Raw genomic sequence first — 25,650 nt, 5'->3', positions numbered from 1 at the left:
TCTATAATACTAACAGAGTCCCTCAAGGTAGATTTTAAAGGGAGGAGGGTGGTTTAGTGGAAGAATCAATGGAGCAATAAGGGAAACAGGAATCTCAGAGAAATCATGGTATAGACAGCCCTCAGGGGGAAGGAAAGCCCCAGAACTTAGAGATAGCTCTGATACCGAGTACTCTCTTCACTTCCCTCTCAGTCTCACTAACAACCTAGTTCTGCTCTTCTCTCAATCTTGATTGGCTCCCTCACCCTATTCTTTGTACCTCTGAATCTCTGCTTCCTCATCTAAGACATGGTTTCTGCCTCTTTACAGCCTTTATGTCCCACTACAATTGTACTGGTTGTTTATAGGTGGCATCCACTCTAACTAGTAGATGAATATGCCATATCATTTGTTAAATATTTTCAATATCAACTGTGCATACACACATGAACACACACGCATATGCATTATGCATTTATGGAGGAGGAGAAGAGACATGGAAGAAAACAGAGAAGAAATCATCAGAGAGAAAAGAACTTGAACCAGAGCCAGTGGAGGAAACTATAACTGTCATTGCACACAAAAATATGCAGTTTATGTATACAGCAGCAACACACACACAGAGGAATTTCCTTCAGCCCAATGCCAGAAATAACTCTTTCTCCTTGTAGTCTATACATAGAATGTGGTTAGTAAAAGGGAGAAGAGAGAATATGAAAAAATTTGTTCTCTCCATCTCCAGAGAATGTGTGTTTCCCTGGAGAAAAGTGAGGAGAAAGTAGCTCATTAATATATCTTTCTACAATAATAAAAGCAGCTAGGTACCCAGACTCTTGTAACTAAATATATGAGATCCAGGAAACATAAAGCTCTCATAGCAGCCTCAGCTTTAAGAATTAGATGCTTTATCAGGTTTCCCCATAAGAAATCTGAAGCAGAAGACCTTTCTTATTTATCTTTGCATGTCCCAGCACACAGTAAACAGTCAATATTGGGAAATATTCCATTAAAACTTCAAGTACTTTAATTAAATATTACTTATAGCTGGTATCTGTTGTGTTGGCCCCTATATGCATCATGAATCTCCTTAAAAGAACTGCCTTCCCACCAGTTTCAGGCCATGTAGTTTGAATGACTTGTCCCCACTCTTAAATCTAAAGGCATGACTGAACTAAGTTAATCAGCAGATTTAATTCTCTCACGCAAAGTGAATGATTCAAGGATGAGCACATGACCTACTTCAGGCATTGAGAACCAGACCCAGGGCCTTTGATCATCTGTTGAGAATGATAGGTCTTCTCCTCTCCAGTAGATGATTCTGTCTAAGAATGAGGCCTATATGTGGAAGAGAGAGAAGTTGAGGTAAGACGCAGCCCTGGAGATACTTCTGGAGCATCTGTGTCAAGCAACAGTTAGTTAATCCAGTCACCCCACTGTACTTGCCAATTATAAAAACCAATAAATTCCCTTTTTGATTAAAATCTTTTAGGTTAAGCTTTCTTCACTTTCAACCAAAAGAAACTTAACTGACACACTGCTTATTACATACAGATGCTAAATGGTTTCTATGATTTCTTCCAGGAATACATTTAGATCAGACCCAGTCAGAAATAAGCCTTGCCAATAGAGTATTCTGTAAGGGAGCCTTTTTTTTTCCCTAGTTTTGAATTCTCTGGACTCTGGGTCCCTAAATCTTGAGTTTAATTGATTAAACTGTATTCTTACAGTATAGATATTTATTTATAAAAAGACCTTACATGATCTAAATTTCAGAACTTTATAAGGACAGACTTGTTGAGAATGATAACTTACCTTTTGGAATGAGACCATTAGAACTCTAAAAATATTAACTACATTTGGCTACCAAAACAGTCTCTATTTTTGTCCAGATTTCTCTTTTCCTTTCATTGTCCAAGCCAGTCCTCTACTTTTTTCATATTAGGTATGGGGTAGCACATTACTTCTCAATATCAGGGTCCTTATTCATATCCATTACGGTTATTTGCAGTCTCTATCTACAGTGCCTCTAAATTCAATTTAAAATACCAAGTCCTTATTAATAACACTCTTAAAGAGGTCTCACCAGGCCTTCCTAGTACTTCAGACAATTTTTAGCTCTATGGTTCTTCCCAATTTAAAAACAAAATGAATTTCACAAACAGAATTGAAATGTCAAATTTTACTACCATCTGGATTTAAAGACTGCAAGAAAAACTAGGTTTGGGTTGCTTTATTTTTGTAGCCAAAGTGAATGTATTACAGTACATTTGTTTTCAGACCATTTACCTCTTTATCCTGCATTTCACTTCAGGGGAATAAGGTATTCAAGTGAAAAAGAGGAGACCATCCAGAAAATTCTAAGAGGGAGCCTATAAAAGTCCGTATTGCATTCGATATAATGGAAGAAAAATCTTCCAGCTTCTCTTCATCATCATCATGAGGATAAACCCGATCTGCTCACTGCACTGAATTTAGAACCGTGAATGTGAGTTAACAACTTGGCTCTGCTCCTCTAGGGGCTTACAGTCTGATATAAGTACAGACATAAAGGATATATGGGCAACTTAACAAAGGCTTTATGGTCCATCCTTTTAAAGCACAATGTAGCTCCAGTGCCTCCAGGGAAGGAGAAAGAATGGCAGCAGCTGAGATACATCAGGTGGGATAGATCCGACAATGGAGGAGAGGCATGATGAGGGAGGTGAGTTTAAGTCACTCCTGCCTTGGGCAGCAAAGACATCACCTCAGGGAAGAGCCCAGCACTGTGACACATGCAAAAGGTAGCTGAATGATCCTTTGCACGAGAAGACCCCCTACAGAGCATATCATTTGATCCTCTCAAGAACCCCAGTGAGAAGCAGGTCAAGGACTTGTGGACAAAGAACGTTGCCTGCCATTGCAGTAAACAAAGGATGTTGCAGCCATAAAGGCTTCAGCCACTGCAGCTGCCCCCAAGGGTGCACCCTGAGGGGAACTCAGGACTGAGATAAACAGGATACTGGCCTGAGATAGTTAAGGTGCATTTCAAAGGAATAGTTTCAATAAGCCCAGACTCTTGCATCTTCCCATACATAGAAAAGCACTAAATTCATTAACTAGAGATATCTGGTTTTTCTTTAATTAGCAGTAATCTTTTGATGTTCCACTGCCTGGTTTTTTGTTTGTTTGTTTGCTCTGCAAAAACTCCTATATATCCTGGTTCCTTTCTTACCTCTTTGGAACAGTCCCTCAGGGCTATCTGAGAGGCTGCATCCCGGGCTTAAGTCCTCAGTAAGGAGGACAAGAAACAGTATGCCTGAAGGCACAGATAAAAGTGAAAAGGAAAGGTGATATGTTTAGAGAGTGAAATGAAGTCTACCAAGACTTGACCAGAGAAAGCAGCAAAAAGGTAAACTAAAGTAGGCAGGGCCCAGATCATAGAGAGCTGTACACTGTGCTAGGACTATGGTTGTTATCCCAAAGTAATGGAAAGCCAGTAAGAGTTCTAACCAGAAGAGTGATACAAATAGACTTACACTGATAAAAGATTATCCAACTCCAGAGAAGAAAATGAACAGGAGGGAGGGAGGGCAGGCCTAGAGTAAAACACCAATTGAGAAGATATTGTAATAATGGAGCTTGAATCAGAGGAAGAACAAGTCCTACTTATAAGAACACTAAATAGAATTGACCAAAAAGCTCTAACTATCTTAACTAAAGGAAGAAAACTCATCTTCTCATAAAACAGGAAGGTCCAAGGAGTAGGCTTAGGTGCAGCTGGATCCAGGGATTCACATGAAGTCAACAGGTCCCCCTCTGCATGACACAAACCTATGTTGGAAATATATCATTTCTTGCTGCCCAAAACCATTCTTATATTTTTATATTTTTCCACATTGTGAATCCTGCCTTCTAAAAGTAGAATATAAAAAATTACATTTACCAGACTCCTTTGCAGCTAGAGCAAAATCATATGATCTAGGCTTTGCCAGATACAACCATACAAGACTTGCAGTGCTGGCCTTGCACTGGGAAAATGATTGATTTTCTGACAATATCAGTGGTCAAGTTGTCTTATTCTCCTGGGGCATCAATGGCACAGATTTTGGCATCAGTTTCAGGGTTGGGGGCATGTTAAGTAGCAGTAGGTAGTAGGAATGTTGCTTCTGCTAGAATAATTTTTCAAGGAAGTTAGGCATTGTTCTCAGCTATACTGTTCCTGGTTGCAAAGAACATGGCAATGAAATATCAAGCCTGTTTTCCAGTAATCCTGGAAATTCCTCAAGCTACCTAATATTTTTTAATAAATTCATTTTTGTTTAATTTAGCTGGACTATCTGTAATTGATTCTGATGTTCACAACCAACAATGCTGACTATTATACCACTCACTTCTTCTTGGCTACTTTTATGTGTTGGCCTCATTCTTCTCACGTTGACTTTCTCCACATGGCAGAGAAAAGAGCCACCAACAGTTATTAATTGGCAATTTCCAGCTCCATGACCCAAAAGGCAAGTCCCCTGTCACCTCAGCACCAAATAAAAGAGTGAGGGGAATAATAACAGCTACCATTAATACAGCACAGTAATATATAGCACTAATATAACAGACACCTTTCAAGATATTCTACATATATTAACTCATTCAATCTTTACAATAGTAGGTGCTATGATTTTCCCTCATTTTTCAAAGAGGGAAATGATGCAGTAAATTCCTGCATACAGATAGGAAGTGACAGAATCAGAATTTGAACCCAAGCAATTTGATTCCAGAGTCTCTGCTCCCAATTCTGGGGTATTCCAACATAGAGGTTGAGTAAAGAACAAGTACCAGCAAAAGTCCAAAAAGGTCAACCCCTGGGGTAGGAAGAAAGAGAAAAATGTGGTAGCCTAGAGAAGAAAGAGTTTCAAGAAGGAAGGAGATATTTATCTACTCAAGCAAGAATCAGCAGTTAGTCTTCAAAATATGTCATATATTCAATTATCAAGAGATCTCTGAGAAATTTCAAAATGGTAAAGCTGCACCTATGAAGGAGTCAAAATGAGCTGTCAATAGGATTTCATTACCTATTTACAGTCATCACTTCAGAATTATTCACTACCATGTTTCATTTGTGAAGCAAACAATAAACATTATTAAATGTGAAAAGAAGATGAAGGAGGAGGAGGAAGAAAGAGAGGTCAACTATGTTAGATGTTAGTGAGAGGTTGAATGAAATTATGATAGAAAACTGACCATTAGATTGATAGCTGGTAGACTAGATGGTACTAAAAGGACCAATTTCAGAAGAGTGGTGGGTATAAAAAGTGCCCATGCAATGGGCTTATGAAAAGAAAAATGGGAAGTGAGAAAGTGGAGACAGTATAAACAAATAGTTTGAGGATTGTGTAAAGAAAGGGAGAGAAATGGAACATAGGAGGGGTATGCAGGGCCAAGGGAGGTTTATTTTTAAAGGTGATCCATAATAATACATCTTTGTATTGTGTTAGGAATAATTAAATGATGAAAGGAAAAACAAAAATGAAAGAGACAGAATATAACTCCAGTATTGAAGTCCTTAAGTAAACAAGCAGGATGTGATACAAGATACCAAAGGAGGTGTTGGATGTTAGGAGCGAAACACTACTCTCAGTGTAACAGAAGGAAAAGTAAAATATATGGAGTGTATAGATGCATGTATGTTTCAGGAAGGGGGACCCCTTCCAGGGCCCGAGAGTGGGCTTTTGTCTAACACTCAGGAATGAATTGTCTGAGGAGACACATGTGCTGACAAAGCAAGAGACTTCATTGGGAAGGGGCACCCGGGTGAAGAGCAGGAAGGTAAGGGAACCCAGGAGGACTGCTCTGCCATGTGGCTCACAGTCTCTGGTTTTATGGGAATGGGGTTAGTTTCTGGGTTGTCTCTGGCCAATCATTCTGACTCAGGGTCCTTCCTGATGGCACACGCATTGCTCAGCCAAGATGGATTCCAGTGAGAGGGATTCTGGGAGGTTGGCAGGACATATGGAATGGAGTCTCCTCTCTCCTTTTGCCCTTCCCTGAATTCTTCCTGTTGGTAGTAGCTTGTTAGTTCTGCATTCCTTACCAGGACCTCCTGTTTAAGATAACTCATGCAGGTGGTTACAGTGTTGCCTGGCCAGGGCAGGCAGTTTCAGTCAGTGTTTCCCCTAACAAATCCCCCCTGAGAGACTTCATACTCAAGATACTTCTTGGGAATTGGGGCGGAGGTCTCTTTCTTCTGTAACTACTTCCTGCTGAGAGTGGGCGTAGTCCTGCCTAGTACAGTAGAAGTCTCTCTCTACCTGATCTAAATCGAGGTATTCTGTGCCCGAAACTGGCATTCACCCCTGTAGTAACAACAATTTAGCTGAAACTGTTGGACCCTGTCGGGGATGAACCTTGTAAGCAGCTGAAACAGACAAGTGCCAAACAGGAGGCCTAACAGGATGGTCATCACCGGGCCCAGAAAAGGAAGGCAAAATTTGGGGTGAGGGCTGCAGGGTGTGTGACTTTCTTCTGATCAATTGGTAGTGAGGTAACAGGGCAGTGCTCCAGGAATCTTGTGCTTAGCCTGAAGTTACCATCCTCCACCTGGGTGGAGGCCTTAGTTCCTGCAGAAGACCTCAGAGATATTGTTATGCATACTCCTTGAGGTGGAACCAGGACGCTGCCCCAAGGCTGTACCACCACTTCATGGCTCCTCCCCTGTTTTTGCATCCCCTCCCTTCCCTGATTAGCAACTGTGTGAATATGCCCTTTGGAACTCAGGGAAGGTCAAAGAGGCTGAGTGAAGCCTATATCCTACAAACATGAAACAGGAGACACAGAAAGGATTTGTACTCTGGAGCCCCCCAGAGTCCTGCTCAGTTTCAGTTCAGGGAACTGGGCAACAACAGTGCTGGCCACGTCCTGCTACAACAGGGCATAGTCCTGCCTCAATTTGGAGAATAGACACTGAATTGGAAATATTTCTGATTTCCAAGTCCTGGATCTGAGTCTTGCACGATTAAAATCTCAGTCCCTTGGTCTGCCATTTTGGTGTAACAGACCCAATTAGAAGTAGTTGGAGGAGTGACAACAGGATTTTAATAGGCAAAATAAACCTCATTTCTTTTCAGGAGAATAAGCCTGAAACACAGTCTGGACCTGGTGCTTTGGGGAGACTTGTAGCCAGGTAGCCAGTTATCTCATTTTATTGAGGTAGGTTTTAACTTTTAATGTGGTATTAACACATAGATAACAGGTGCTATTGGTCATCATACATGTCTTTCTTTTTGTTAATGTATGATCTAAAGGAATTCCGTTGTCTAAAAATGTAATAGTTACAAGAGGAGACCTTTAAAAAGGTTGCAGTTACCAGCTGCCAGCAGACATTATTTTGAGAATGGCTGGTGGCATCCAAGTCTGACACAGCTCAGAAAACTCAAGTTCTTAGCAATACAAGGACTTTTCTGAAATCACACCCACAGTGTCATCTAGTTATTTCCTTGGATGTCTAAACCATAGCTACTCCATTTTGACTTTTAATTGTAATATTCTCCTTAATAGCCAAAGCAGATGTCACCATTAATGATGTTAGTGTTTCTCTAGGTATGAGAAGATGCAAGAATTTGGGCTCAAAAAATCTTCTCCTGAAAATATCTAACTATCTGAAGGCCTGTTCTGCCAGTTTTTCCCAGAGCACAGACTGCCTCATTCCTGATCTCCGCTCTGAACTCCTTTCAGGGGGTGTTGAAGGTCAGCAGCTGCATGATTTAATCTTGATTTAATCTTTGTAGAGGCAGACAGCAAGTGCCAATGGCAAGTGCCAATTTCCAGTCAACAGGGCCCCTTCATGGCCATAAATTTGACCATGGTTTGGGGGGCATTTCATGACCATTTCATTCCATGGTGCTAGGAATGCTCATTCCCAGGCCTGGCAAAGAGTTTTCTGATAGGCTACTCAATGTGCTATTACTGGACTAGGCCTTAAGGGTAGCCAGAAAGTCTCTGGACCACCTGTCTTACTAGTCTCTTATGGTCCAGGAAAATATTCCCTCTTGTTGCTTCTTCCCATATCTAGAGTTACACTATTACCATCATTGATCTTACATGGAACCATGTATCATAATTTTATCAGAGGCTCAGTCACACATTTGGTAATGTAAGAAACAACAATTTTGTAAAACAGGTGAAATACAAATAACATAGCTAGCAGTATTAGTGAAGTCATAAGTAAGAATTAAGCGAGCTTCCATTAGGTGTGGCCCAGTATATCCCAGGTTGTCTGACTTAGGCTGTTCTGTACCAATCCTTATCTTTAAGGTAAATTATATATTGGCACTGTCCATAAGGCACCCAGCCCAGTTTCCTAGTGTTACTAGATTGATTATCCTTAGTATGATTTAATTGTTCCCAACATAGAGGAGCCTTTAAACTTAAATTACCATGGCCTGGTGTTAACTACATAAATCCATCCCATAATTGTGGGAGGTCTTATTCCTTGGCTGAAATTTTGCTTGTTGCTATGACTGAGCTTGTGTAATAAAAAAAATTTATGGCCGGAGTCAGAGTAGGATCATTAATTGGCTAGGTGAGGGGATCCCACCTAGTAATATTAATAGTGGCCTAAATAGGACTATAATTTCTCTCTTCTAGAATAAATTTCCTAAGAGCCAACCAGTAAGAGCCTTGGAGTAGAGAAATCCACCAAGGTAACCCAGAAGTACTAGACACAGGTAACTGGCCACAAACCCAACAACTGGATTGATTTTTAAAACTAGCATAGGATCGTGCCCATGATAGGAAAACATTTGATTCATATGCAAGGGTCCAAGAAGTCAAGAAAACATTATAAATGATCATACGAGTCAGGTCCAGGATCTTGGGCAAGCTGTCTACTTCTGATGTCGTCTTCTTCTCATCCTGGTATGAGTGTAGTTTCTCTTCTGTTTGAGCATTGTTTTAAGGTGATTTTGAGGTCAGCCACCCTCTCCATAGGCCGGTCCAGTGCAGGGGCCCTTTGTGAGTGGAAATTAATCCAGGAGTCAATTCCCTTCAGTTTCACTGTGCACGAGCTAGTTAAGAGTACCTGATAAGGGTCCTTCTGTCCAGGTTGGAGTCTTTAAATTATGTCTGTTCCAGCATGCATAATCTCCTGGTTGTAGGTCCTGGGGCATCTGATCTCCATTCAAAGATAGATTACTGAGATAAACTTCAGAAACAAACTGAGAGTGTCCTTCAATTAAACTTTACATTTATATAACATGACAGCAAGGAACTACCTGGCAGGTAAGTCTTAATAAAGACAGACCCCCCCATTAACAAAACCGGAATTTAATATTCACTGAAACGTAATCTTTTTCTCTCTAAAATTACCCTCAATTTTACCAAATATAACCAAATTAAGAGTAGTTTGTTTGCAAAATAAGTCTGGTCTCAATAAACTTGGCCTGATGATTTATATAACTATAATTGATGATATAGACTTTTTGTGTGTGTGTGTGAAACGTTTGTAAGGAGCCTCAGACTGAACTTTTAAAAAATCTCTCAGGGCTAGGAAAGTCATGCCAAGGGCTTTTCACACATTTTGCCTAATAGATCTAGGTGAATTCCTACCTTTTCAAGGTCCCCAAAATACCCTGAGATTCCTGTACCTGTTAGTGAGGTAGCCTTCCTGATTTACCTGATAAAGCTGTTGAGAACCTAAGAGTTGCCAACCTCTGGAGGGAGCAGATAGAGAGAAAAGATAAATGTTTCAATTCTGCTTACAAATGTATAATTTACTAAATTACTGTATGTCATAATTAGTTTGAGGGGAAGGCTTTTCTTACACCTGGAAAACGCAGATTCAAACCAGGAAATTTTCAGATAGAAACCATAAAAATTATAACCATATTCAGCAGTTCACTCAGTCCTTTTGTTAAGTTTTTATGAAGCCATCAGGTTTTTCATTAGAATTCTTCAATTTCTTACCCAGTTCAGCATTATGGTCTGAAAGTCCAAAACTTGTATTTATCCAAAAGTCTTTTCTATAAATCTTCTTGAAGAGGAATCATTTTTTTCTTTTGCAAAGGCATCAGAATAAAACCGTAACTGTCTATAATGACAAAAGACTTAAGAAGGCATGTTTAAAATCTGATTACAATGCAATTGACAAAGTAACTTGGTTACTGCTGTGACATACAACACTTTCAGATAATAACTAGAATTATGACTGACAACATTTTACCAGGACATGACAGAATTTTAGGAACTCCATATAATTCCTAGAATATCTATATTAGTAACATTTACCATACAATATAACCTAAGAATATTTGTTATTCATTTGACAATACTTCTCATGTAATTTAACATACAAAATGAACTTAATTAGTTTAATATCTTTCTTTGGGATGTTTCAGGAGCCCTTTGAAGCATTGCAAAGTTAGCTAGAGGTCAATGAAACTTCATTACAATTTGATTTGGGAAGTTTTATCAAAAAAATATCATATCAAAAAGGGTTTAGAACACTCAGTCAGATAGGATCATAGTCACTGTGAAACAATAGTTACTCACTTAGCCAAAGTGACAGAAGATTTCAAAGACAAATACAGAACAGATCACTTAAAAGGTAAAGAAACTTAAAATCTGTTATCAAAGGCAGCTCAACATTTTAAGAAAACTTGTCTCTTAACAGAGAGAAAAGCCAAATTCAAGTTTTACATCAGCTTACTTTTAAAATTCATTTACCCAATTAAATTTATTTTAAACTTAGTCAATCCTGACATCTACAAACCCTCCTCCATCACTTTCTTTAACCTTATTAGTCTATCCCCCATTTTCTTCTCCATCCAGAACCAGCTCTATGACAGACTCACTTACTTTTCCCTTATTAAAATGTAATTCCACTCCTCATACCTTCTTCACTGAAAACACATATCCTACTTTCCTACTACATACTGAAATACTTCCTTTATTATTTTTATTAGCCCTAATTACATGTTTAAATGAGTCCTCAAATCTTAATTTCTAGTGAAAACTAAGAAGTAAGCAATTATGAACTGTCTTTTACATTAGCACTCTGTAGATTGGTAAACATAAATACCAGTGATGATTTCTAAAATCATTTGTTTTCTTATAGAGAACATCTCAGGGTGGCACCAAACATATTCACTAATAGTCTTAAATACCTGTAGTTTCTCTGTTTAGTAATTGATGTCTCTAATTTCTATTAAACCTAGGTACAATAAAGGTGTTATACTTAATGTTGATGACTCTAAAGACATGCCTGTATTAATTAGATTAACAAACTTAAACTATGTTTAATACCAGATATTAATTTAATACTGAATATTTCCCAATTCACATGAACCTAAAATTAATTCTGGCCAGTTATATTCTATATTTTCCAGAATTTATATAAGCACTTAACTTCCTCTAAGCCAATTAAGTAGAGCTCATTGACAAATTTTGATAATACCATCCAAAAGGACAGACATATATAATATATATAATGCACACAGACATATAGACAAACACAACCAGAGATCTCATAGCTTAACAGAACCAGAATTTCCCATTTCACAAGGCAGAATGGCCATCACAAATCACAACACAGAATACAAAGTATAAAACACACACAGGCCTGGCTGTCCTAATCAGACACTCCCTTAAATACAAGATTGCAGTCTCTCAGAAAACCTCCTACAGAGACACAGAACTTCAGATCCAAGTACTAACAGAGTAAACGGAAATACCTTAGGTCTTCAAAGATTTCAAAGGGAGGAAAGGAGGCCAGATTGAAAGATGAGGGGAGTAGGGGAAAAAGGGGGTGGCCTTACGGACATCTCCTGCCACCTGCAGATGCCCAGGCATTACGGGACTTTTCCCTGGGCTTCCAGGAAGGGAGGACGGGAACTCGGCCCTACCAGAAACTAGATACCAGATACCAGACCGGAACCAGAATTCGAGTTCTCTGCTTACCGGAAGTGATCAGACTCCAACCCTCGGATCAGGCTGAGGCCCTTCAACCAGACTCTTGTGTCCAGGACCAGGACAGAAATAAAAAGGGTAAGATAGGAGGCGTTGAAAAGAGGGAAGGGAAAAGAGGTCAATGAAGTCTCTTGTTCCTTACCCAGTCGGGGCATTCTGGCCAGTCGTCCACGTCAGGAGGAGACCAGGGACAAAAAGGTCCCAGTTGCAGCCGCTGGGTCTGATCCGTCGGCAGGCAAGCTGGTCTCTGAGTACCCCAAGTGGTCAGGATGTCAGTCACAGCAAAGAAGAGGCCTCACCAGAGTAGCCATTTGTTGCAGGAAGGGAACCCCTTCCAGGGACCGAGAGTGGGCTCTTGTCTAACACTCAGAAATGAACTGTCTGAGACACACTTGCTGACAAAGCAAGAGACTTTATTGGGAAGGGGCACCCGAGTGGAGAGCAGGAGGGTTAGGGAACCCCAGAGGACTGCTCTGCCATGTGGCTCACAGTCTCGGGTATTATGGGAATGGGGTTAGTTTCCGGGTTGTCTCTGGCCAATCATTCTGACTCAGGGCCCTTCGTGGTGGCACGCACATCACTCAGCCAAGATGGAGTCCAGCGAGAAGGATTCTGGGAGGTTGGCAGGACACATGGACTGGATTCTCCTCTCTCCTTTTGACCTTTCCTGAATTCTTCTGGTTGGTAGTAGCTTGTTGGTTCCACATTCCTTACCAGGACCTCCTGTGTAAGGTAACTCATGCAAGTGGTTACTATGTTGCCTGGGCAGGGAGGGTGGTTTCAGTCAGTGTTTCCCCTAACACTGATAGGAAGTTTTAGTGACAGGAAGATGGGGTAGTACTTAGTTAACTGCATTTAACTGGTTAAGATTATAAATGGGATGAAAGTATAGAGGTTTGAGAAGATAGGTTGTCCTAGAGTGTAGTAGAGTGAACGTTACAGGAAACTACAATATAATAGCTTGTCTGGCAGCATTGGATACTATTTGGGATTTAGGGTGGATAACTTTAGACAAGCCCAGTCAGCATGGTTGTATAAACTTTCTCTACAAACATCACTTGCTCAGATGTAGTCACAGCATAGGATAATTGGGTTTCACAAGGTTGGGTTTTTTCAAATGAATGCTACGGAGAGAGAGGGGGACAATGAAGTTCAGCTTTTCTGCAAAGTTGTGACTAAAATGCCAGATCACAAAAACTAGCTGAACAAGAAGGTAAATGATAATATGAAAGAGAAGAAAAATTTTTTAAATAAAAAGCATAGGGTCAGTGGATTGAATGTCCCTATGATGTCAAAGAATAGTTCCAAGGGAACTAGTAGGAGTGAGATTGATGCTCCAAAGGTGGTGATCAGACAGTGGGACAAAATTTGCTGTCCAGAGATTTTGAAGGAGGAGAGGCTATTGGTAATGACTACCAATAATATCCATGGTGTGAAAATGGCAATGACCAGCTGCAGTGGGGTGGAGGAGATTACTGGAGTTGAGAAATTCAAAAAATTAAGAGACCAAGGTGCTGAGTGGATCATCTACATAGTTAAGTTGATTGTAGGAATAAACAAAGACAGTAAACCACATGATAAAATCACCAAAGAATGATGGGACATGGCAAAGAGAGTCTGGAAATGATTTAGGAGAGATATTCGGTGGTAAAGTCTGAAGACATGAGCTCAATGGACTTGGGGTTTTCAAAGTCCAAAGAAGGATAGATGGTTTGGCAGGATGAATAGGAAAGCAGAAGACAACTATTCTACCTACAAGTCCTGAAACAAATAAGAGGTGAAAGAAAAGACATCTTCCGTTTGAGAGGGACAGCCAGGTTTCAGTTAGAAGAAGAAGGTGAAGCAAATGTTCAGAGAAGAGTCTGGAACACAGGAGAGTTTGCTGATGGCAAACCAGAAATCCCAGAAAGTACAGTGGAGAAATTTGAAAATTATGGGGAAGCATAGGAAATGGAGCCAGATTAGGGAGGTAGAAAGCAGTGTCAAGATATGTAACATGTGGTGATGACCTGGGAAGTTGCTGGTAACTGGAATACGGGGTGTGCTGGGAGTAGTCCCAACAAGCTGGAGGAAGGTGAGTAACCAGAGTCATCCAGAGTATTTACCTGGGAGGTGTGGGGTCATTGTTTACTATCTCATCAGGGGTGTTTGGGGCTGGGGAATTGAAGAGGGTCTCCTTGGGGAAGGAGCTATTTCACTGGGAGTACTAGTTGCTGTTGAGACCTCCAAACCCTGGTATCTCCCTTCATTGCACTGCTGTCACAACCTGAGCACCAGTGGGCTGTTGGTTGCTTCCCCAGATGGGAGGTGCAAACAGAAGGGTCATAGTCTATCTCAGGGCAGAAAGTTTTATGGCAATTGGGAAATTAGGTCAGGTGAGGAGCTAGAGCCACTAGTTACTCTTCTTCTGAAGAGGTACAGGAGATTATAACTGTTTCCTTGTCACCAGGAATTCTAGCCTTTAACCAACAAGTTGCCTTTGCTCCATTTTGTCCCATTACCCCAAATTTTGTCTCTTTGGACTCCAGAAAAGTTCTCTTCTTCCCTAACCATTATTTTAACAAATGATACAAGATAGGTATAATTTAACTGTCTTCATGCAACATTTCAAAAAAACTCCATGATATTTGAAACTTCAGATAACCACTGTTCTCTTATCACCTTTGTTCCCATTCCCATCAAAACAAAACAAAATATAGGTAGACAAAGACACATGACAGATAGATGATAGATAGATAGATACATAGATAGATAGATAGATAGATAGATAGATAGGAAGGATAGGCAGACTAACAGGTGGATAAACAGATGGATGAGAGCTAATAGATGAATGAGAAAAGAGAAGGAAAGAGAAAGGAAAGGAAGAGAACTGAAAAGAGAAGAGGAGAGGAAAGGAAGGGAGAGGAGGGGAGAGGCGAGGTGGGAGGAGAAGAGATAAGTTAAGATTTGGGTAACCCTTTGAGGGCTAAAAAAATGTCTAGGTATTCTTTGGACTAATCCAGTCTTACAATCTTGTGAAAAGGATAATCTTATTTAGAAATCTAATTAGCAAAATGAAAGCTAATTTCCAAATTCCTCAACTTCTACATCCAAGAAATTAGTACAACTTCCAGACTAATGTAGATTTGAAGTAGGAAAGGCCTAAAGGAAGAGTTAGAAGGCCACTCTGGTATTGTCTTCCTAACCTCCGAATCAGAACTGTTCTTAAAAACCCTGCGGTAAAAGAGTCAGTTCAGGACTTCCCTGGTGGCACAGTGGTTGAGAATCCGCCTGCCAGTGCAGGGGACATGAGTTCGAGCCCTGGTCCGGGAAGATCCCACATGCCACGGAGCAACTAAGCCTGTGCACCACAACTACTGAGCCTGCGCTCTAGAGCCCGCGAGCCACAACTACTGAAGCCCACATGCCTACAGCCCATGGTCTGCAACAAAAGAAGCCACTGCAATGAGAAGCCCGCACACCACAACGAAGAGTAGCCCCTGCTTGCTGCAACTGGATAAAGCCTGCATGCAGCAACGAAGACCCAACACAGTCAAAAATAAATCAAAAAAAAAAAAAAAAAAAGAGTCAGTTCAGAGGCAAAGCCAGGGAGCTTTAGTCCAAAGATCTGCTGTAAATAGAACATGAACCCTGATCTTGCCAGGGAAACAAGATTCTTAAATCAGGGTTAATCTCACTATTATGATGAGACACTGTCATTGTCTCTCAAGAAGGATCAGTCAGTGGCTTATGGCAGCTCAAGAAGGGAATCAGGAGCAGTTTCAAGGGCCACACCTAAGGCCACTTAAAATTCCTGTAGTGATTTGATCCCCTCAGTGGCCCAAAAGACTTCCCCTATTCTCCCTTTAAATAAGCACTGTGGTTTTATTCTTGGTTATAGAACCTATAGGACATTCCAGAGACTCAGATGAGAAAGTAGACATATCCTGGACCATAAGTTCTCACACTTTGATGTACATCTGAATTCCCCAGTGAGGAGAAACATCATAACTGTAAGCTCCTAGCACCCAACCCTTAAGGTTGATGATTTCAACCTTACCTCACTTCATCTTCATGTGCAATCTCTGGGGAAGATGTTTTCATTCCTATTTTACAAATGAAGAAACTGAAGCTGAAGGAAGTTAAGTAGCTTCGCCAAGTCACTCCATTAATATATGGTAAGGCAGGTTTTGGTGTGCAGGATGTCCGATGCCAGATCCTGTGTTGTTTGTATCAACTCCGTGAACACACCCTGTTCACTTATAACCACAGTGTGGGTCCTGAAATTCAGAAGAAAAGGGGTTATTTTTAAAGTTGGGTGGACTTCTTCCCACAAATCTAAGTTGCTTTCTTATTAAACACGTAGCACGCGCACGCGCACACACACACACACAACTATTTTGCACTTTTTAAAGCTGGCATGGCAGTTATCCAAAAAAAATGGGAACACAAGAATTCCCTGGTGGTCCAGTGGTTAGGACTCGATGCTTTCACTGCCGGGGTTCTGAGTTCAATCCCTGGTTGGGGAACTAAGATCCCTCAAGCACACGATGCAGCCAAAAAAAATTTTTTTTTAAAAATGGGAACTTGTTTAAAATTCTACAGTATTTCAAAGAAAGTAAAATTACCCCCAAAAAGTGTGAGAATTATTCCTCCCAAGCACAGAATTATTTATGTAGCTACCACAAGTTTTAAAACAATGCTGATGTATGGTGCCATTTGTTCCATTAAAAAGAGAGAGAGAGAGAACTCTCCTGACCTTTTCAGGTTGATTGTTCCTTGATTAGTCAATCCAAAGTAAACATTCCAGGCATTGTTGTACAACAGCTCCATTCTGTATTCCAAAATATTTATATAGTATGACACATTTGAGCTATATGGCAGTTAGTTTTCGAACCACTTTTGGGTACACAGAGAACTGTAATCTAGCCAGCATTCCAATTAGGCTTTTTCAGAACCCTCCATCCCCTCCAGCCTCCTCTCAAATGTTTCTGTCATCCCTTTTCCTCTCCTTTCTACCAGCTGCCAGCATTTTCATCCCCATCCAATTGTACTCTAGCTATCAACCACCTTGTTTCACTTAATCTACTTCTTTAATGTGTCTTCCATAGATCTCCCTTCCAAAGTGAATAAGCATTCTTTATGCTTTCTTCACACACCTCTCACACTGACTGTCCTGTTTTCCAAAATCTTTATTTAATAATCTCTCCTAACCTCAGGTGAAGGTCATCTGATTTCCCCACTATCTGCCATCCCTCTTCATGGTTGACTGTAGACCTAAAGGATCCTCCCCAACTGCTTTAGAATCAGGATCCATGTCTTCTTTCATACCCAGTCCTCCATCAACATCCTTGGCTCTTCCTCTGCACTCGGGAAGATCCATACCTATTGATGACCCTGTCAGGACACTGGCCTCCCTCCTCCATAATCCCAGCAAATTCTGTCTTCACTCCATCTCAGCCTCCTTTCAATATAGTCAAATCTTAGCTTTCTTTTATTTTTTAAATTAATTATTTATTTATTTTTGGCTGCATTGGGTCTGCACTGCTCTGCGTGGGCTTTCTCTAGTTGTGGCAAGTGGAGGCTACTCTTCGTTGTGGTGCGCGGGCTTCTCATTGCGGTGGCTTCCCTAGTTGTGGAGCATGGGCTCTAGGCACATGGGCTTCAGTAGTTGCAGCATGCAGGCTCAGTAGTTGTGGCATGCAGGCCCTAAAGCGTGTGGGCTTCAGTAGTTGCAGTGTGTGGGCTCAGTAGTTGCAGCACGTGGACTCTAGGGCATGTGGGCTTCAGTAGTTGTGGCTCGCAGGCTCTAGAGTGCAGGCTCTAGAGTGCAGGCTCAGTAGTTGTGGTGCACGAGCTTAGTTTCTCCACGGCATGTGGGATCTTCCCGGACCAGGGATTGAACCCATGTCCCCTGCTTTGGCAGGAGAATTCTTAACCACTGTACCAGCAGGGAAGTCCCAAACCTTAGCTTTCTTAATCATTCATACTACCCCATTTCTAAGCTCTTAAACTGAAATTTAATTCACCCTTTAAGACCATCACCTGCCATCTCCCCAACTTTCCTATTCTTTCATCCCACTGCCCTTTGATCTTCATAATGGTCCCAAATCCCATAATCTATTTCAGTTCAGCTTGATTTGCTTTCCTATCCAGCCTTGTCCAACAGTCAGATAATTCACTACCTCCCTAGAATCTCTGCCCTTTGGTCTCCTACCCTTCCCACTCTGTCAATCACTATCTTTCTTTCCCCTTGTTTACCAAACTATCTCTGTCTATTGTTTCCATTTCTTCACCTACTTACTCCTTAATTCTATAAAATCTGGCTTCAATACACATTGTTATGCTGGTGCTACTTTCTTCACATTTTTCTGGAGTTCATCTAACCAACTCATCACCAAATTGAGAGACTTTTGCTCATTTTTCATATCCTTGCTCATTCTACAGCATTTGACATTGTTGGCTGGGTAAATATCTCTTCCTTCTAGTTCTAGCTCTCTCTCCTCTTCTGAGACATGATGTTACCCTGCTTCCCTTCCTCCTTCTACCTACACCTTATATGTCTTCTTCTGGGCCCTTCTCCTCTTCCCCTAACTCTGCAAAGCTTGGTGTTCCTCTAGATGTATCTTCATGTTATTTTCACCCTATTTCTTCCTATATGGATCTAATCTATCCTTCATTTCCTCATGCAGTAAGACGTCAAGTTTTGCCTCTTTCTAGAACAGGTTCTGGCACATAGTAGGTCTTCAATAGTGATGAGATGAATGAAATGTGAGAACATGAGCAAACCAATCAATCTCTCTGGATCTCAGTTTCATGGTGTTGTTATGTGAACTGAATGTTACAATATATAAAAAAACTTATCTAGGGGCTAGAAAATAACAAGCATAAGGATATAAGATTAATATACAGAATTCTGTTGCATTTATTTACACTAACAATGAAACATCAGAAAGAGGAAGTAAAAAAAATTCTGCTTCAAATCACATTAAAAAAAAACCAAAAACCTAGGAATAAACCTAACCAAGGAGGTAAAAGACCTATACACTGAAAACTATAAAATATTGATAAAAGAAATTGAAGATGATTCAAAGACATGAAAAGATGTCCCATGCTCTTGAATTAGAAGAATTAATATTGTTAAAATGGCCATACTATCCAAAGCAATCTACAGATTTAATGCAATCCCTATGAAAATATTCATGACATTTTTCACAGAACTAGAACAAATAATCTGAAAATTTATATGGAAACAGAAAAGACCCAGAATTGCCAAAGTAATCTTGAGGAAAAAGAACAAAGCTGGAAGCATAACCCAACCAGACTTCAGACAATACTACAAAGCTACAGTAATCAAAACAGCGTGGTATTGGCACAAAAACAGACATATAGATCAATGGAACAGAATAGAGAGCCCAGAAATAAACCCATACACCTACACTCAATTAACCTACAACAAAGGAGGCAGGAATATACAATGGAGAAAAGACAGTCTCTTCAGCAAGTGGTGTTGTGAAGGACAGCCTCATGTAAATCAAATGAAATTAGAACACTCCCTCATACCATATACAAAGATAAACTCTAAATGGTTTAAAGACATAAATATAGGACATGACACCATAAAACTCCTAGAGAGAACACAGGTAAAACATTTTCAGGCATAAATCACGGCAATATTTTCTTCTCCCAAGGCAAAAAAAAAAAAAAAAAAAGCAAAAATAAACAAAAGAGACCTAATCAAACTTAAAAGCTTTTGCACAGCAAAGGAAACCATCAGCAAAATGAAAGGACAGCCTACAGAAGGGGAGAAAATATTTCCAACCAGCAACGGCTTAATTTCCAAAATATACAAACAGCTCATACAACTCAATATCCAAAAAACAAACAACCCAATCAAAAAATGGGCAGAAGACCTAAATAGACATTTCTCCAAAGAAGACATACAGATGGCCAACAGGCACGTGAAAATATGTTCAACATTGCTAATTATTAGAGAAATGTAAATCAAAACCACAATGAGGGGCTTCCCTGGTGGCACAGTGGTTAAGAATCCACCTGTCAATGCAGGGGACACGGGTTCTATCCCTGATCTGGGAAGATCCCACATGCTGCAGAGCAACTAAGCCCATGCGCCACAACTACTGAGCCTGTGCTCTAGAGCCCGAGAGTCACAACTACTGAGCCTGTGTGCCACAACTACCTAAGCCCATGCACCTAGAGCCCGTGCTCCAAAACAAAGAGAAGGCTGCACAATGAGAAGCCCACACACCTAATTGGAATGCTGGCTAGATTACAGTTCTCTGTGTACCCAAAAGTGGCTCAATACCTAACTGCCATAAGTAATAAATGCTGGAGAGGGTGTGGAGAAAAGGGAACCCTCCTACACTGTTTGTGGGAATGTAAATTGGTGCAGCCATTATGGAAAACAATATGGAGGTTCCTTAAAAAACTAAAGACAGAGCTACCATATGATCCAGCAATCCCACTCCTGGTCATATATCTGGAAAAGATGAAAACTCTAATTTGAAAAGTTACTTGCACTCCAATGTTCACAGCAGCACTATTTACAATAGCCAAGACACGGAAGCAACCCAAATGCCCATCAACAGATGACTGGTTTAAGAAGATGTGGTATGTATATGCAATGGAATATTATTCAGCCATAAAAAAGAATGAAATATTGCCATCTGCAGCAACAAGGATAGACCTAGAGAATATCATACTAAGTGAAGTAAGTCATACAGAGAAAGATAAATATTATATGATATCACTTATATGTAGAATCTAAAAAATAATACAAATGAATCATATACAAAATAGAAACAGACTTACAGACATAGAAAACAACTTTATGGTTACCAAAGGGGCATGGGGAAGGATAAATTAGGAGTATGGGATTAACAGATACAAACTACTATACACAAAATAATAAGAAAGAAGATTTACTGTATAACACAAGGAACAATATTCAATATCTTGTAATAACCTGTAATGGAAAATAATCTGGGAAAAAATATATATATATATAACTGAATCACTTTGCTGTATACCTGAAACTAACAGAATGTTGTAAATCGAGTAACTTCAATTAAAAAAAAAAGAAAAATTTAAAAAGAAAATAACAGGCATATAGTATAATATAAACAGCTAACGTGTTCTCTATTTCCCATGTAAATGACTCCCAGACCTAAATCTGTAAACTATACTCACACCAGAACTCCAGATGCAAATGTACATATCTCCCTTGATAGCCAGATGGCCCATCAATCTCAACAATTTGAAACTACCCCATCTTCTATTCCAAACCAGTTCCTCTCCCTCCCTTCCCTATTTCTATAATAATGCTACCAATCTCCCAGTTATTGAGGCTTCAAACCACAGAAATCATCTTTCATTCTTTTACCCACTTCCCACATCCTACTACCAAGTCCAAAAAATATTTCCACAATGTCCTTCATTGTTCTTTCTATTCCCACTGCCAAGCCTCTCACGAGACCGGTACTGGCTCTTGTTGAAAGCTCCACAATAGTTTCTTTAGTAGTCTATTCACCTTCATTCTTCCCACTTCAATCCCACAAAGTCCACTTTCCTATAAAAATCCCTGATCATCCCATTTCCCTGTTCAAAAGTCTATAATAGATCCCTCATGCTTACGAAGTGGAGCAGACTCATTAGCCTGGCAAACAGAGCCTTGCACATATGACCAAACTTGTTACTAAATATTTTCTTAATGCACCCTATGTTTCTCACCTTTATGTCTTTACTCTTGTGCTTCCTTTTGCCTATAGGGCTTTCATCCCCGACTATAGCTGCTGAAATCTGACCAGCCTTCAAAATGCAGCTCAGATCTTTTGGGAAGTCTTCCCTGATCTTTTGAGTTGGATTTGATGGTTCTTTTTCCAGTACTTCCTCAATGGTTTTATTTTTGTGACTCTTACTTCCTCAATGGTTTTATTTTTGTGACTCTTACTTTATTCTATTGTAATTAAGGGCTTATATATCTTCCTTTTCTACTATGTAATAAGCTCCTTGAAGACAGGGATCATGCCTTATTTTTGTATCCCCCAAAAACCTAGCAAAATTCTAGCTTAGCCATAAAAAAGAATGAAATAATGCCATATGCAGCAACATGGATGGACCTGGTGATTATCATACTAAGTGAAGTAAGTCAGACAGAGAAAGACAAATATCATATGATATCACTTATATGTGGAATCTAAAAAAAAAATACAAACAAACTTATATACAAGACAGAAATAGACCCACAGACATGGAAAATTTATGGTGACCAACGGGGAAAGGGGGTGGGGGAGGGAGTTTGGGATTAACATGTATGATACACTCCAATATAGAAAACGGATAACCAACAAGGACCTTCTGTACAGCACAGGGAACTATATTCAATATTTTGTAATAAGCTATAAGGGAAAAGAATCTATATATATATATATATATATATATATATATATATATATATACACATACATCTGAATCACTGTGCTTTACACCTGAAACTAACACAACATTGTAAATCAACTATACTCCAATTTAAAAAAAAAGAAATGGCTGTCTTTAAATATCTATTAAATTCACATGTATATGTCTTTAAGAAATCACACATTGGAATTTAGTATTTTTGAAACTGAGTATTATGATCATTTCTGTGTAGACAAAATGTAGCTTTCATGGCTTCTTGGTGACATATCTCTTAGGAACTGACAGAAAGGCCTTAAAAGACAGATATTTATCATAGCTGTGAGATTTCTTCCCCATCTCACTCTGGCCTTGCACTCAAATTATAGTGATGGCTGAGCTTATAGATTAAATTATCAACTTAGAGAAAAATAATTGTTTTAATCTTCTTTCCTGGTTAAAAAGACAAGAAAATATTCCCCCTCTGAAGAGCCTAATGTATGGAGAGATGAAGAATGTGGCAATTCAGAAACAGCAATGGCAGGGATAATTCATCAAGGCTTCAGAATGCTTTGTAAAACCCACCATGGACTTAGTCCTTGCGGTTAGCAAATCCCAGAAGCTACATGATGCATCAGAAGGGCTTTAGACTTATCCCAGCTCAGCCACTGATAGGCTATGAGACCTTGTCAAAGTCACTGCTTGTTTTTGGCCTCAATTTCCCCATCTATAAAATAAGGAGGTTAACACACTGGGTAATCTCCAAGGTTCTTTCCATCCCAGACCTTCTCTGCCCCTGAGGGATAAGATGCCTCTTCTCTGCAGCCATCTGAAACAATACAGCAAAGGAGCAAAGAATCTGAGCACTAGGGTCACATCTAGCAGGGATCTAAATCCTGCCTTGGCACCTCCTTCTGTGAACATCAAGGAAAATACACAACCTCTCTGTTCCCAGTTTCATCATCTGTAGGAAGGCTATGGTGGTAATAATAGTAACTATTGGGGAATTCCCCGGTGGTCCAGTGGTTAGGACTCCGTGCTTTCACTGCTGAGGGCACAGGTTCCACCTCTGGTCAGGGAACTAAGATCCCACAAGCTGTGCGGCACAGCCAAATAATAATAATAAAAATAATAGTAACTATTTCATAGGTTATTTTAAGGATTAAAAGAGATGTGTAAATTGCTTAGCACAATGTCTGGCACATGGCAAGTGTTTGATGAATTTAGTGACTATTAAGTTAAATGGGGTCTATTTTCAAAAGTAGTAAATGTATCCTGAGAACATGAAGTGAACCACCTTCCACAGGTATATGCCCAAGTGTGTCCTCAGGCAGCCAGGAAGTGGCCCTGAACTCCTGAAGGCAGAGGTTATAAACTGGTAGCTTACAAGTATTTGCCCCGCAAGTATATTTTCTTGATATAAATAGTGCTGTTGTTGTTGTTATTTAATTGAATTAGTTGCCAACATTTAAAAATCAGGTTTTCTCATTTCTGGCTTCTTTTGAAAAACTGAAGTATCTGGCAATAGTGAACTTACATTCCTGCACAGTTTCTATAACCAGAGCTTCTCCCTATTGTTCTCCACCCAGCCTGTTCCACTCATTTACACTAGATGCCTCACCCCTCTAGGCATTTCAGTTTTGATCCCTGTCCTAGGGGATGAGGACAGCTGTTCTTCTCCATTAAAGAAAGCTCACACTTTTCCCACCACATGCAGAAAGTCTAAGAAAGAACCAACACACAGAGAGAAGTGGAGCTGAAACATGAAGTCAGAGGGAGCCCTAATTACATAATTTGATCCCTAGATTCAGCTCTTCCTGAAATCCATTCATCCTTAGATGATTTCCCAGTTAAATGAGTCATTAAATTCCCTTTTTTAACTGAGGTAGCTTTACTTGGGTTTTTGTCCCTTGCAACCAACAGACATAACCAATTCCATGACTAGGGTGGCCAACTCATCTTTGTTTTCTCACTGGAAGTCCCACATCCCTGGAAACCTCTCAGTTTCAGGCAAACTGGGATGGCTGATCAACCTATTCATGGCAGAGTTATGATTCAAAATCATTCAAAGTTGTTATCAAAGCCTATGCTCTCTACTTCTTCACATTTCTTTCCTTTCCAAAATTCACTATTACATTATGAAAAAATGGACCAGATCTTGATTTCTAATACCATTCTCCTACAAAATGAACCATGGCTCCTTGGAGAAATGGCTGATTCTAAGGCTGGAGCAGACAATATACAAGATAGCCTGGAGCGTCTTGTAGTACTAGAAAGCAAGGAAGTGCTCAAAAAAACAAAAATGATGGGCACATATCAAAGAGACACAGGAATCAACTGAAAGAGTTCCCAATGGCCAAATCTGGAACAGTTTAAGCAACAAAATAAATAACAAAGTATTTTATTATAACCCAAAGTATAAAATAAATATTAATGGGTTCATACTGATATAAATAAATGATTGAATGAATAAATAAGAAGAGACAGGGGGTGCGGGTTCAATCCCTGGTTGGGGAACTAAGATCCCACATACTGTGCGGTGCAGCCAAAAGAAAAAAAGAAGAAAAAAAGAAGAAGAGACAAATCTCCTTTACAGACGAATTCATGATGAGACTCCCCCCTCCAAGGGGTGAAACTTAATTTTCCACCCCATTACTCCCTTGAGAGTAGGTTGGCCATAGTGACTGGCTCCCAAAAAGTAGAGTATGGAAAAGGAGGAAAAAGTAACTTTGCAATAGAGAAACCTGACCACCTTGGCAACGTTAACAACAACATGATGAGTCATGCTGATAGTATGTAACCCTGATATGATGTAATAAGAACGGCACTACACCTCCGTGGTCTTCTTCCCCAAAACCCTTGTCTAACCATGAGAAAAATATTGAAGAAATCCAAATTGAGGGACATTCTACAAAAAAAACCTGACTAGCACCTCTAAAACTGTCAAGGCCATCAAAGACAAGAAAAGTCTGAGAAACTGTCACAGACCAGAGGAGGCTAGGGAGACATATTAACTAAACATAATGTGATATCCTAGGTGGGATCCCAGAACAAAGAAAAGGACATTAGAGAAAAAAATTGGTGAAATTTGAATGAAGTATTAAGCTTAGTTAATAATAATGTACCAATGTTTATTTCTAACTTGTGACAAATGTACATAGTGAAATGAGATGTTAACAGTAGAGGATACTGGATACCAATCAGGGCCCTGTGGGGCTCCTGGGCACAAAGCCTTTCTGTGTCCCCCATTTCTTTGATTACAGGAAACAGCCTTCATTCAGCCCCCATGACTTTCCCTGAATTCCAATGGGCAGATCCAAGCAGTTGTTAATTAGGGAAGGGAGG

The 25,650-nt window shown here is 39.9% G+C and overlaps 1 long non-coding RNA gene across 3 annotated transcripts in view; it reads right to left on the bottom strand.

Moving 5' to 3' along the window:
- Positions 1-1,085: 1,085 nt before the first annotated feature.
- The window catches only part of LOC118895507, a 55,550-nt gene continuing 30,985 nt past the window's right edge, over positions 1,086-25,650 (bottom strand). For 2 of the 3 annotated variants that reach the window (XR_005019959.1, XR_005019961.1), the window contains 2 exons: positions 15,953-16,172; positions 12,523-12,636 (listed from right to left, as the gene is read on the bottom strand). This is a non-coding gene — a long non-coding RNA (uncharacterized LOC118895507). Of the gene's footprint in view, positions 1,315-12,522; positions 12,637-15,952; positions 16,173-25,650 lie in introns of those variants that run through there. The other variant, XR_005019960.1, reaches the window with a different exon arrangement.

This window comes from Balaenoptera musculus, chromosome 5, assembly GCF_009873245.2.
Source record: "Balaenoptera musculus isolate JJ_BM4_2016_0621 chromosome 5, mBalMus1.pri.v3, whole genome shotgun sequence".
Classification (NCBI taxonomy): Eukaryota; Metazoa; Chordata; class Mammalia; order Artiodactyla; family Balaenopteridae; genus Balaenoptera; species Balaenoptera musculus.
This window is presented reverse-complemented; position numbering and strand designations above follow the sequence as displayed.